A 13,417-nucleotide genomic window follows, 5' to 3' on the forward strand; every position below is an offset into this window, starting at 1 on the left:
TTATGCTAAGTGTTTCTAACAACAATGAAATTAGGTCATACAATCTGAGCAGAGAGAGTGAAGAGTAGAAGACATTCTTCATACCAGGTAACACTTAGAAAGCTGCACAGAATCATATCTCCAGTTCCAATTGAAGGCTAAAAGGACAGGAGGCACTTAGCCTTTGTTTGCTGAATTATAAGAGCAGCTGGAATTGAGACAAGAATAGAACATATTGCAATTGCTTTGAACTATTGTTAAAATAGTTATGCAGGGGTGTACCATCTCTAAAACTCAAAATGGGTTTTATTTTCTGCTGTGCTAGAATTAGATTAGTGCTTAGAAGTAGTGTAATGAGTTATCGGATTGATAAAAATGTATAAGAGCTATCGTGATGGAGTGGTTTGCTTTATACATGTCTATATTACACATTGGTGCTGCCATTTTACTTGTTTTCATTGTGATTACAATTCATATCCATTGCACTAAACTAAGTGTATGATTTAATATTAATTTTGAAAATGTTTTCCTTGTGTTCCATTATTCTTGAGTATGTAATTCCTTAATGAATGAGGGGTTGGGAGTCTACTAACTAACCTTGTAATGTCTTATGGAATGATTGTTGCCTGAAACACATCTTGCTCAAATATTGCTTAGATGGTTGTAGAACGGTTGCGGTACAACTAGTTTTCTGATTTGGATTGGCACATTGACAAAGTCCTGGGTGCCAAAGGGTCTACAAAACCAACCTTTGTATTTCTCGAAAAATCTAGAAAACATATCACATGTGATTACACCAATGGCAAGCAGTAGTTAAAAAATTACGACATGTTAGATCTGTTAGCCTTAGAGTAGTCTTCCCCCAAACCTTTTGCCTCCACTCCTCCCATGTTTGCTGATATTATTTTTGCTGGTCTCAGGACTCTGCGAACTTTTCCACCATTAACTAGTGCTAAAGTGCTTGTGCTCTCTCCCTTAAGCATGGTGGAATTGGCATAAACACAATTGGCACATTTAAATTACTTATATGTCCTTAGTAATGTGGTACAACATGTCCAGAGGGATTGTAAATTAAATGCTACTATTGGGCCTGCAGCACTGATTGTGCAACCCACTTAAGAAGCCCTTTAAACACATCTCAGGCCTGATATTGCAGCCCATGTGTGCAGTTTTAAACTGCCACTCTGACCTGGCAAAATAAACATTTTGCCAGTCCCAGACCTTCCTTTTTAGGTCTCGCCTGAGCCAGCGCTTATAGCGCTGCTTTGGCGAGAGTTTTAGTAAGCGGATTTTGGAAGTGCTAACTTAGTGGCTTTTTTCAGGCCTCCAGCTTGCGTTCGGGATGTTGTGCATGCGCACAGCTGCTATCCTGGTTTCTAGCATTCCTCGCATGGCCGGCTTTCCTCCCCCTCTCTCACCCGCTCCTCCCCCTCCCTTACTGCACGGAAGAGTTTCAGCCTTAAATGTAAGGAAACACTTGGAAACGTTTCTTTCACGCTATGTCAAACCCTGTGTACTTGTAGAAATACAAATCTTTTATGCAGGAAAATCTTCACATTTTTAAACAATGACTTCCAAAACAGAACTGTTTACGTGGTCGCAGGGAGACACTACTTTTATTCTGCTGTACTGGCGCTCGTGGTTTGTTTACTTGTAACACATGCAAATGCTAAGCTATTAATGAAGCTGGATGGCTCTGTCTGGCTTCGAGCCCCGTGGCGCATGTTGTCTGTTCCGCGCACAGCTGCTATCCTGGTTTCTAGCATTCCTCGCATGGCCGGCTTTCCTCCCCCTCTCTCACCCGCTCCTCCCCCTCCCTTACTGCACGGAAGAGTTTCAGCCTTAAACGTAAGGAAACACTTGGAAACGTTTCTTTCACGCTATGTCAAACCCTGTGTACTTGTAGAAATACAAATCTTTTATGCAGGAAAAGCTTCACATTTTTAAACAATGACATCCAAAACAGAACTGTTTACGTGGTCACAGGGAGACACTACTTTTATTCTGCTGTACTGGCGCTCGTGGTTTGTTTACTTGTAACACGTGCAAATGCTAAGCTATTAAGGAAGCTGGATGGCTCTGTTTGGCTTCGAGCCCCGTGGCGCCTGTTGTCTGTTCCCTCCTTAGTATTAGTAAATGCAGTATTTGAGGAGCAGATATTTTAGCTACTAGTAAATGTGTGTTTTTATTTAGCCTTTCTGCCCACTTGTTTCCGCTTAATCTTTGCACTCTCCTCTTTGCTCAGCTTTTCAGTGTTTTTCTCCTAAAACATTCTTTTACTTTTGTCTGAGTTTCTCTCTCACTGTTTGCACCCTCACTTCTGCTCAAATCTCTTGACCTTAGCTCGTTCTACTCTTAGTTCGTTTTTCTCACACTCTGCAATCTCACTCTTCGTTGCTATTACAAGGGCACTGCCCACCTTCTATGGTGTAGTGCCTGTCCCTCGCAGCTTGTTCACTTTCTTGTGCCCCATACAAGCCCCTCCTGCCTTCACTGGTGGCTGTGGCTCCCCCTTTCACCAGTGGTTAGTGAAGTATCAGTAGATGTTGTAGCACCCAGAATATTGTGCTGCATAGCTAAATACTTACAAGGTCCCAAAGGCGAGACCTATTGGCTTTGCCAATGCTTGTTAGGTTGAGCGTTCGAGACCCGTTTTTAATGTTTCCTGTGTGCTTAAAGCCATCTCCCTGCATTCCATTTGTTTGTTTCAGTGTCCTTTAAAAATCCTTCCATGCTCATGGTCAGTCCTGCCACTTTGTCCCTCCTTTTATCTCTTCCATTCTTCCCACACAGCAGGGACTAAGTGCTGTCTCATTCCACTGTGGTTCTTTATGTTGTTTGGGGGACTATTTTTTCTTGTTTTCCTGGTCTGTTACTGTTTGCCTGTGTTGCGCTTCAACACCATAGCTGCTTATATGTAAATGTAGCATTCCTTCCTCCCATCTCCTCTTAATGCCGTAGTTGTGTTAGTGCTGCCTCCCACACAGTGCCTCCTGCTCTGTTTAATGTATTTATTTAGCCTTTTTCATCTTTTCGATATCCACGTCATTTGGGCTTCCTTTTGGTCGGATATTTTCTTTGTTTGGGCTTTCTTGTTGAAGGGGATTGAGCTTGTTTTTATGTGTATACGCAGAGCTGCAATCATGGTGGAGGCATGGTACATAGTCGAGTCCACGGAGGACCAGAGGCAGCTACGTCAGTTGCAGCGCATCCAGTGCATCAGCATCAGTTGAATTGGAACAGATAGGTGTCTTCTACTGGAAGGTAAGGGCCATGGTAGGCAGCGTTGGGGGTGACACCCCTCTTGCAACACTGTTTTTTTTCTTGCAGTGTTATATAGTGCAAACTCAACCCGCAGGAATGAGAGCGCTTAACATAAGCACCTGTTTCATTACAGACACACATACATTTTTCAGGCACGCAAGATTAAGGGATTTGCCCTAGATCATGAGGTTCTGTAATTCTCGAGTCTGACTCCATTTTGTTCTGTGCCACCATTTTGTGTTGCCCTCACGTAGGCCTGTGAAGGTAGCCTGGCGAATAAAGTGGCCTGGCCTTCTTAGTTCATGTATACATTAACTAGGTTTCTTTTTGACTCTGAAATGAACTGTAAGAAACTGACCTCTGCACCTGAAACTGACCCCGCAAAGCCAATTTCCCTGATCGATCTTTGTCTGAGATTGCCAATCAATGTTCAGGACATCGTTAACTTTTAGTTTCCTTGCAAATGCCTTATCTTGTTCAGCATCTGTTACCGTTTCTTTTTTTATGTTTCTTCATACATGGGTTATGCTTTCAATTATAGGTTTGTCCGGCTTGTGGAGATTGAATTTGGGCCATTCCTAATAATTAACTTTTGGGTTGGGATACTGTAAATTGAGTTTTTGTTATGTGACACTTTGTTTGAAAATTTACCTTATTGGCTAGAATTTTGTGCAGTGGGTGTACATTTATAATGTGAATATTGGGTATAAAAGGAGATGTCTCGCCTTAGTAAAATGAGCAGTCTCCTGAGAATTTACACCGTGATGTATTTCTAGGATCACTGTTACTAGCTGCAGTTAATAAACTTGGTCTCTGATGCCATCCAGAAGTATTCCGTGTCTCTGTGTACCAAGACAGGTGAACTCGAAGATCTTAGGCGTGCCCCTGACGCCGCTGGGTTAAACCCCGGTTCTTCAACTGGCGCCCAACGTTGGGCGACTTCAGCGGTACTGGTCCAAGCCCGAAGATTGTGAGGAGCCCCGTGAGGAAATTCTGGAGGATGGCCGCCACTTCATCGACCCCTGCATGTCGACGTGGACCGAAGGTTTTTTTCTGCGAGGCTTCCCCTTTCCGACAGCTGCGAAGGACTGCTGCCCTGACTGTCGCCCTGTCTTGGACCCTCTTGTGATGATTTGTAAGGCGAGACGTTAGACAGTCTTCTGGTGGCGTGACAGACATTTTGGTTAAGTATAAGTGGGTCGCTCCCACAACTTTGTTTTGTTTCTTGGTTTTGATTCAGCCATTGCAATAGTCGAAGCCGAGGGGTTCGTATATTTGCGGGTGTATCATTTTTGATAACCCCTTGAAGTTTGAAGCAAGACTAGTGAGCTAAAAGATGCCGGTTTTAGCAGATTTAGGAAATTGTTTTGTTGTAGTTGTGATAGGGATTCCCGATTGGAGGACTCGTGTCCGATACCTCCGGTTGGAACTCCAACTTATGAGCTCTATTCAAAGCATGGTGTAGGTCCCATTACCTTTAATGAAGTATGGGTCCGTTATACAAGGAAAGATGGGGTTTTACGATGGCCCCAACATGGTAGTTTTGAATCAGATGTTTTAGATAACCTAGAATTTGCGCTATTTAAGAAGAAAGCCCGGCCGGCGATGTTTGACTCTTTCCGCCTTTGGCGTAAGGAAGCCAAACAGCGAGAAATTAAGCAAGCTAAGAGAGATAGGAAGGAAAGGAATATATCGGTAATGCAAGCTGCTAGGCAGTTTAAGGAAGATGAAGAAGATCATGCGATTGAAGTGTCAGATAGACAACATTGCATGGCCATTGACAAATGTTACCCGGCTTTGCCACCTCCCCTTTCAAATGTGACTGTAGACCCTGAAAAGGATCCTTTGATGTCACATTTACTGAGATTACCACCCCCTTATGTGCAGGGTGCTACTGCACCTCTGTTACCTCCAGTTGTTGCACCCCTTGTTGTCGTTCAACCCCCTGTTGTTGTTCAGCCACCCGTTGCTTCACAGGTGGTTCTTCCTCCCCCGGCGCAGCCCCCTCCAGGGCCACCAGCCTTGCCTCAAACTCCTTTGCCTTACACTCCTTTATCTTCGACTTCTCTTATTTCTGTCCCTACGTCTCTGTCACCTCAAAACACTTTGTCTCCTGTCCTCATGTCAACTTCTCCTTCTGCTCGGCAACGAATGACTGAGACTATCACTAGTCGTTCTTCTCCTTTCTTTGGGTCACTGAATATGACCCCTGTTTCTGAACGCAAGCAGAGATGTAGTAAGCTCCCTGGTCCCGAAGAGCGGGCAGTGTTAGATCTCCTTGCTCGTAGATGGGTTTCGAATACCTCCAAGTACAGTCCACAAGTGGTTATGGATATCTTCCTACAGTGGGAGGCACCAAAACAAAGGTATGTTTTTGATGTCATGTGTACCTTCCTTCGTCAGGAGTGGGAAGATAATGAGTTGGGTTAAATTCCACTGGAATTGCTTAATGTTCAGTCTGAATTTGCTAAAGGGACGATAGTGGGTTCCGATGTTGTGGAAGCAGTAGAGACACAACTCACTTTTAGGTCTAGACTTCCACCTCAGTCATTGTTCGAACCTGACCCTTATATTAGGAGAAAAGTGAAGCAGTATCCAATGAGAGAGATTCCCCCTGTATGGAGAGAGGCAGTTGTGGCTGATGCCGCTCATGGTATTGCGGCTGCATCGGCTCATTTTCAGCGAGTGTGGGTTCATGTCCCTTGGAAGAGAGCTGAGGTCCTGGCTCTTAAGCAGACTTTACCTGACCCCCGTAAAAATCCTGCTGGTTATTATAAGGAGTTGTCTCAGACAGTTGATGCGTGTGTTATGAATTTAGCTGACATAGATATGTTGATGGGTAATGTAGTTCCTCGACCCTTGTGGGCGAAGATCCGTCACGAGAATCACGCGCCAGAGTTAGGAGATACGTGGGTTAATATTACTGCTGCAGATGGTCGGCAGGTAGGAGGTGCCAAACCTGAACCCTTAGTTGCAGAACTACCTGGTAGGATTATTAATTTAATGAAAACTATGATGCCTCCTCTGCGGGTGAATTGGGACAAGTTAGCAGCATGCAAACAAAAGAAAGATGAGAGTGTGTCTGATTTCTTCACTAGGTTTGAGGAAACATTCATTGATCATAGTGGTCAGGATATGAGTACAGAAGGTGGTCAGAGGTTGTTTGTAGATAAGTTTGTTTTTAATTTACTTCCTGAACTTTCTAATAAGTTAAAGGACTCTGAGAGTTCACGGGCTGTTTCTTCTTCGGCTCAGATATTGGCTACTGCACAATACTATGAGAATAGAGATAAAGATGAGAAGGATAAAGTAGAGAAGAAGACTAGAGAATTAAAAACTAAAGTTCTTCTGCAGCAGGCTTATCCGCCTCGCCCTAATCAGCGTCAGTTTCAGCAACCTTCCCAGTTTCAGCAACCCCCACAGTTTCAGAAACTGTTGCAGGTCCTGTCAGATGGGTTGTGGAAGTAGGAATGTGTGAAGATACAACAAAGTGTGAAGATGATTCAGGCAGAAGCTACTGAGAAAGAATTGAGTATGTGGAGAGAGAGTACAGGAATGTTGGATTCAACAGGCTGTTGGGTTGAGTTGTCAGAGCACCAGCGATGGTTGTTGCCGGATGCATATGTGCTTCCGGTGGTTACTTTGGCTCATGGGTTGGCTCACATTAGTTCAAAAGGGATATGTAAGTTGTTGGCTTCGGTATGGCAGAATGGTGGAATTCCTAAGTGTGCTGAGAATTTGGTTAAACACTGCATGATTTGCTTGATGCATAATCCTGGAAAGGGAACCCCAACTCCAGCGGGTCATTTTGCTCCTCCAACGTATCCATTCGAGGTGCTGCAGATAGACTATATTCATATGGAAAGATGCAATAACTTGAAGTATGTCCTTGTGGTTGTTTGTGCCTTTTCCAGATGGATAGAGGCCTACCCCCTAAAGGATAATACTGCCTTGTCTACAGCCAAGGTTTTGCTCAAAGAATTCTTTCCCAGATATGGCTTGCCGAGGATGGTATGGAGTGATAATGGAAGTTAATTCGTGGGTCAGATTATGAAGAAAGTATGTGCGGGTCTGGGTATTACACAGAAATTGCACGCTGCGAATCACCCCCAGTCAGCAGGCCTGGTCGAGTGCTATAATGGCACTCTGTAGCTGAAGTTGGCCAAGGTGCAAGTGAGCTCTGGTCTTACATGGCCCGATGCCTTACCATTGGCACTTTTGTCCACGAGAACGACAGTACATTCTCGCGTGGGACTTAGCCCATACGAGATTGTTTTTGGATGCCCGGCGAATGTCTGGGGTGTGCCGAGGCCTAAGAAGTACAGTGATATCGAGTACCCTATGTTGGTTGACTACTTACATGATTTGACTGCTAAATTGCGTGTTCTTCACCAACAGATCCATGACACTTTGCCTTCAGTTTCTGTAGACGCAGGCCACTCGATTCAACCTGGCGACTGGGTTCTAACCAAGAATTTCCAGAGGTCAAAGAACTTGGAACCAAGATGGACCGGTCCATACCAAGTCCTGTTATCAACTCGGACTGCTATTAAGGTGTTCGGCAAGAAAAAATGGGTACATGGTACCCATTGTAAGAAGATACCTTTGCCCTTACCGTACGATAAGTGGGTCCGGGAAGGTGTTGCCGATTCCGAGAGTGAAAGGGTTCCGAGATTTGTACCTTTTAGCGATGCACATCTGGAATGGACTCAGTCAGAACGTGCGGATGATAAAGTCTTGCAAGAAGCTGTGCCGCCGTGTTTGAGACTTGATACTATGCACCCAGAGACACTCTTTCAGGATCAAACTGTGCCTGGTAAAGAACGCTACAACTTAAGGTCTAAAAAGGACAAATAAAATTTGATTTTTTTTGTGAATTACACTCTTTCAGACAAGAGACTATTTTTCTTTTTCGAACCACCATCCGGGTTCAGCTGCAGGGTCGCGGTATAAGAACTTAAGGGGTGGCCCGCGTATTGACGAAAGGTCTGCGGTTCTAGGGACGTCTAGGACGCCTGGACGCACACTTGAGGAAAATTGCCGCGAGAAGCACGTTAGAGGATGGAGTCTGTTGTAACTGAAAGAGATGTTGAGAGAATAGATCTTAAGATAAGATTTTGTACATTGATACATAGCAAATGTTTTATAATATTGTGCTTTTTGATTTTTTTAAGTATCACATTAGCTTGTGTGGGTTGGACTGTCTATACTACACAACAGACATCTGCACCCACCTCCCAACCTATGCTTTCTTTCACTTCTGTTTCTTTGCACCAGTTTTATATGTTGCCTGAACATGAACAGACAAGGAGATCAGAATTTGTCAACAACTCGTTTATACAGTTGTTGCATCAGCATCAGTTAGTAGTAAATACCACTAATTGTTGGGTTTGTGGTCTTATGCCTCATATGACAGATAAAGGTATGTCATATTTGGTTTTGCCTTTTTCTTTTAATGGGTCTGTGTGGGCTTTTCAGACTATGTTTATCTATGCAAATGAGGTACGCCCCTTACATTCCCTTAAAGATAACTCGAGCAATAGTGCCTTAATAAGGGGAATAGTAGCTATGATCCGAGATATTGATGCATATAATGCTATCCCTAAGGATGAGGTGCAGGCTTACGTTGGTTGGAACGTGACTGGATATAGTACCAGTTTGACAGAGAAGGAGAGACGAAAAAGGTCTCCCTCTATTTGGATTGTACCCCACCGAGGCCACTTTTGTTTTCAAGGTAATGGTCGGAATCCGAAAGCTCAGCTAGGTAAGAGTGTGTGTGCTCAAACCTATGTCTATTCATCTCGGACTTCTCCACCGTTTGTGCCAGCTAAAGGCACATATTTTGTATGTCATGACAGAGCCTACACATGGTTGCCACCTGATTTTTCAGGAACGTGTTATGTGGCGTTTCTACTTCCCCCTACATACACTACTGCTTCAGACTATCATAGAACGAGATATGGTAGAGGTGTCTTCAATAAGGAAGATACCGCAGCACACGAAGTAGGAGATTTCTTCAAGGGTTTCTTGCCCTATTGGGGTCCTATGATTAGGGCTCCCGGTTTTATGGTATTTATTATTTTGCCATTTCCGTCTGTATTTATCCATATTTATTTTTGGGGCATTTTTTCTGTATTTATCCACATTTATTTTTGCCACAAGTAAAAGACAACGCTACAGCTAGTATTTTTCAACATTTATTTAAATTGACAATGAACATATGCGCTCACTTAAACTAGCGATTTGTAGTGGCTTTAGCAGTGCTTTAAATGGTCCGGTACTGAGTAATTTGAAAAGAAGAGTACCTGTGCTTCTCAGTTCTGCTATAAAAACACTTTAGGATAGAGTACAAGCACTTATCAAGAGCAAACATGTGCCAGCGCTTCTGTATTTCCATCTAAAGCCAGCTCAAAATCTGCCTTCAAATGTCTATGGTTTTCACACAGAAAGTACGTAAGGTTACCTATATTGGTGGTGGTGTGTTTGTGTGTAGATAGACAGACAGATATATAGATCCCAAGCTACACTTCACGTCCTTTTGATACATATTATATATGTATACGTAACAATTAAGGACGTGGCATGTAGCTTGGGAGTTCTCTGCTGCCAAAAGCTGTTTTCAATACCCCGGGAGGGGAGCGTCAGCTCCTTCTCTGCTCATAGCTGCCAAGGTTTCACATTGCTATGTGTGACATTTTCATAATTTCAGTGTAATTATGAGTGACATTCCAACGACTATGAGTGACACATTCTCACAAGCAAAATCAAGCAATGAAGATTAGAGGAACATATAAATATCAGAAATTACTATAGCCAGATATATAACACAATAACTAACATACCCTAAAACAAGACAAGACCTGTTGGTATAACTAATGCTTGTTAGCAGTATCAGATGAATGAGTAATTAATAATGTTTTCTGTTGTGAATTAGAGTTTAAAACCATGCAATTCTGGAAATATTAGACTATGATTTAAGTATTACTAAGGTATGTGGAAGGGAAGCAGTATTTAGAGTGCTTGAATCTATCACGTTTTTCCATTCATACTGTCCTTTGCATTTTTTCACTCTTTATACACTTTCATTCTTTCTCTTCCAACATCTCTCTGAAATTGTCCATAAGCACGTCATGTCAGTGTTGTTAAAATCTACAAAACAGATAGTAAAAGGAAATAGTCTTCGGGAATGCAGTATGGAATAAACCATGTGAAATGTGAATAGGGTGTTTAGTACTCCTTGAGAACTTCAACTTCTTGCCAGTCCGCTCTGCTGGTTTTGCTGCAGAGGAGACTGGCCTCGGTGGACAACGATCTGCTCTCTGAATCAGACCGGCTGCCTGGGACCAACATTATGTTTGGGGGGAGGAGAGGCTCCACTGACTGCCAAATGACCCTTCGGTAATTGCAAGACAGGGGGAAAACATCCTGCCAATACCACTTAAGTTAAGAGTCAGGGACAGCCTAGGGCAGCTCAGTTTAAAAGAACCAAACTGCCCGTTTCCGCCTGGAATCTCTGCACTACTAGTGCATAGAAGTGACTGTCTGGGGTGCCTTGCTAGCATCTAAAACAGAAAGCGAGGCACTATCAGATCTGTGTGACGCTGCAGCCAGTGCCCCGTTCGGATACTGATCGCCAGATCATGTTGTTTTCTTTCATATGTTGAAGAGCACACGAGGAAAGCCTGTGGGGCGGCCAGCCCGATAGGAGGCTTAATTAATCACAAGTTTTGATCTTTGCTTATTGTGCATCAAAAATAATGATTAGGTTAGGCAGCAGTCGAAAGCCAGCAGCTCCCTCTGCTACAGGCTGCCAGGCAGCAGGCTCTCGACGGCGGGTCTTCCTTCCAGGACAGGAGCTGCTAATACGTAACACCAGGAGCCTCAAACAGGCCAAGAAAGAGCCGGTAAACAGACAGTAACAGAGAGGAAATGATCACACACCCCAGCCTCGGTTCTGGGATGAAATCTCCCAATCAAGGCCTCAGGGGATGCCGATTGTCACGGTGGAAAATATTCATTTTTCTAATGCTGCAGCACTGTGAATTGAAGTGCTTAAAACGTGCACTGTATGGGGCCTGGGACAGGAGGAGTCAGGGGCATTGGGGGAGGCTACGGCATTGGGGTGAAAGAACAATAAAGCCTCGTTAACAAGTAAATGGTCTTTCAAAAGACCTGTGAAGTGCTCGGGTGCGGCTGTGTGTGCGCCCGGGATGGAATTTCAAGCAGCAGGAAAGGGTCGTGGCTGGATTCGAGCATGGCAGCGTGGCAACATTTTCTAGTATTTTTCCGTTTCTAAATATAAATACAGACAAAGGAAATATAGATTTCCGTCTGTATTTATATGTAAAAATCCGTAAAAACGGAAAACCGGGAGCCCTACCTATGATCAATAGTAGGCATATTCGACAGCTTGTCCGCGTTGTTGAAGCTACTATTAATAAGACAGTAGGTGCTCTTAGTAATGTTACAGCTGAGCTTCAAGAGGACCGTCTTATGACTTTGCAGAGCCGAATTGTGCTAGATATCATACTTGCAGACCGTGGTGGTGTGTGCAAATTGATTGGATCCAGTTGCTGTGTTTACATACCAGATAATGCCCCTACAGTGTACCAAGCCATCTCTAGGTTGTATAAAATCTCTGAGTCTATCCATGTAGACGAAGGAGACTGGTCATTGACGGGATGGTTTTGGAGACTACTGTCCAAATGGGGATGGAAGATTTTGACATTCCTTGGTATGGTTTTAACCATCCTTTTCTCTTGTTGTCTTTGCATCCAGTGTGGTCCCGCCATTTGCAGTCTTTGTGCTACTATGTGTGTTCGGAGACCTGTCCCGAGAGAAGTAGAAAATAATAAGATGATGCTACAGCAACACCTTGATGACCTAATGAATATCGACATAGACCTAGATTCAGATTAACATGAGTCTTAGGTTATTGCCTACGTAATGGCAAAAGGAGGGTCTGAGGTTCTGTAATTCTCGAGTCTGACTCCATTTTGCTCTGTGCCACCTTTTTTTGTTGCCCTCACGTAGGCCTGTGAAGGTAGCCTGGCGAATAAAGTGGCCTGGCCTTCTTAGTTCATGTATACATTAACTAGGTTTCTTTTTGACTCTGAAATGAACTGTAAGAAACTGACCTCTGCACCTGAAACGGCCCCCGCAAAGCCAATTTCCCTGATCGATCTTTGTCTGAGATTGCCAATCAATGTTCAGGACATTGTTAACTTTTAGTTTCCTTGCACATGCCTTATCTTGTTCAGCATCTGTTACCATTTCTTTTTTTATGTTTCTTCATTACATGGGCTATGCTTTCAATTATAGGTTTGTCCGGCTTGTGGAAATTGAATTTGGGACATTCCTAATAATTAACGTTTGGGTTGGGATACTGTAAATTGAGTTTTTGTTATGTGACTCTTTGTTTGAAAATTTACCTTATTGGCTGGAATTTTGTGCAGTGGGTGTACATTTATAATGTGAATATTGGGTATAAAAGAAGAGTCTTGCCTTAGTAAAATGAGCAGTCTCCTGAGAATTTACACCGTGATGTATTTCTAGGATCACTGTTACTAGCTGCAGCTAATAAACTTGGTCTCTGATGCCATCCAGAAGTATTCCGTGTCTGTGTACCAAGACAGGTGAACTCGAAGATCTTAGGCGTGCCCCTGACGCCGCTGGGTTAAACCCCGGTTCTTCAACCACAGGATGCTTGAGGGTCCCGCTGTTATGCTATGTCCGAACGCCAGTCTCTGCTTTCCTATTCCTCTCTGTTACAGATCGACTTCAGCATTCTGCTTTGCAGGCATGATCAACTCCAGAACAGGTGAAATGTTTTTATGAAATCAGCATGTGCAAAAGAAATGTATCGTAAACGTGATGCATCGTTGTGCAGTAGTTAGCGTTCTAGTCACAGTTATCAAGTCTATGCCCGGAAGCCATCATTTTCCAGAGCTACTGCCATTGAATCTCCTGTTCTCAGCGTCGACTGAAGTATTTATTGCCTTTCCAAAAGTGGTTTTCAGTGTCTTCCGAGTCAATAAGGCTCCCCGCGCCGAAAACGAAAACACATTCAGTTTCCCTCTGGAGGTTCTGCTGAAGGTGCAGGGCAAGCGGGTATCGCGCAATAAACAGACCACACTGTTAACTTTAAGCGTAAAAGGCCATTTATTAGGACCAG

The sequence above is a fragment of the Triturus cristatus genome, chromosome 8, assembly GCF_964204655.1.
Source record: "Triturus cristatus chromosome 8, aTriCri1.1, whole genome shotgun sequence".
Lineage (NCBI taxonomy): Eukaryota > Metazoa > Chordata > Amphibia > Caudata > Salamandridae > Triturus > Triturus cristatus.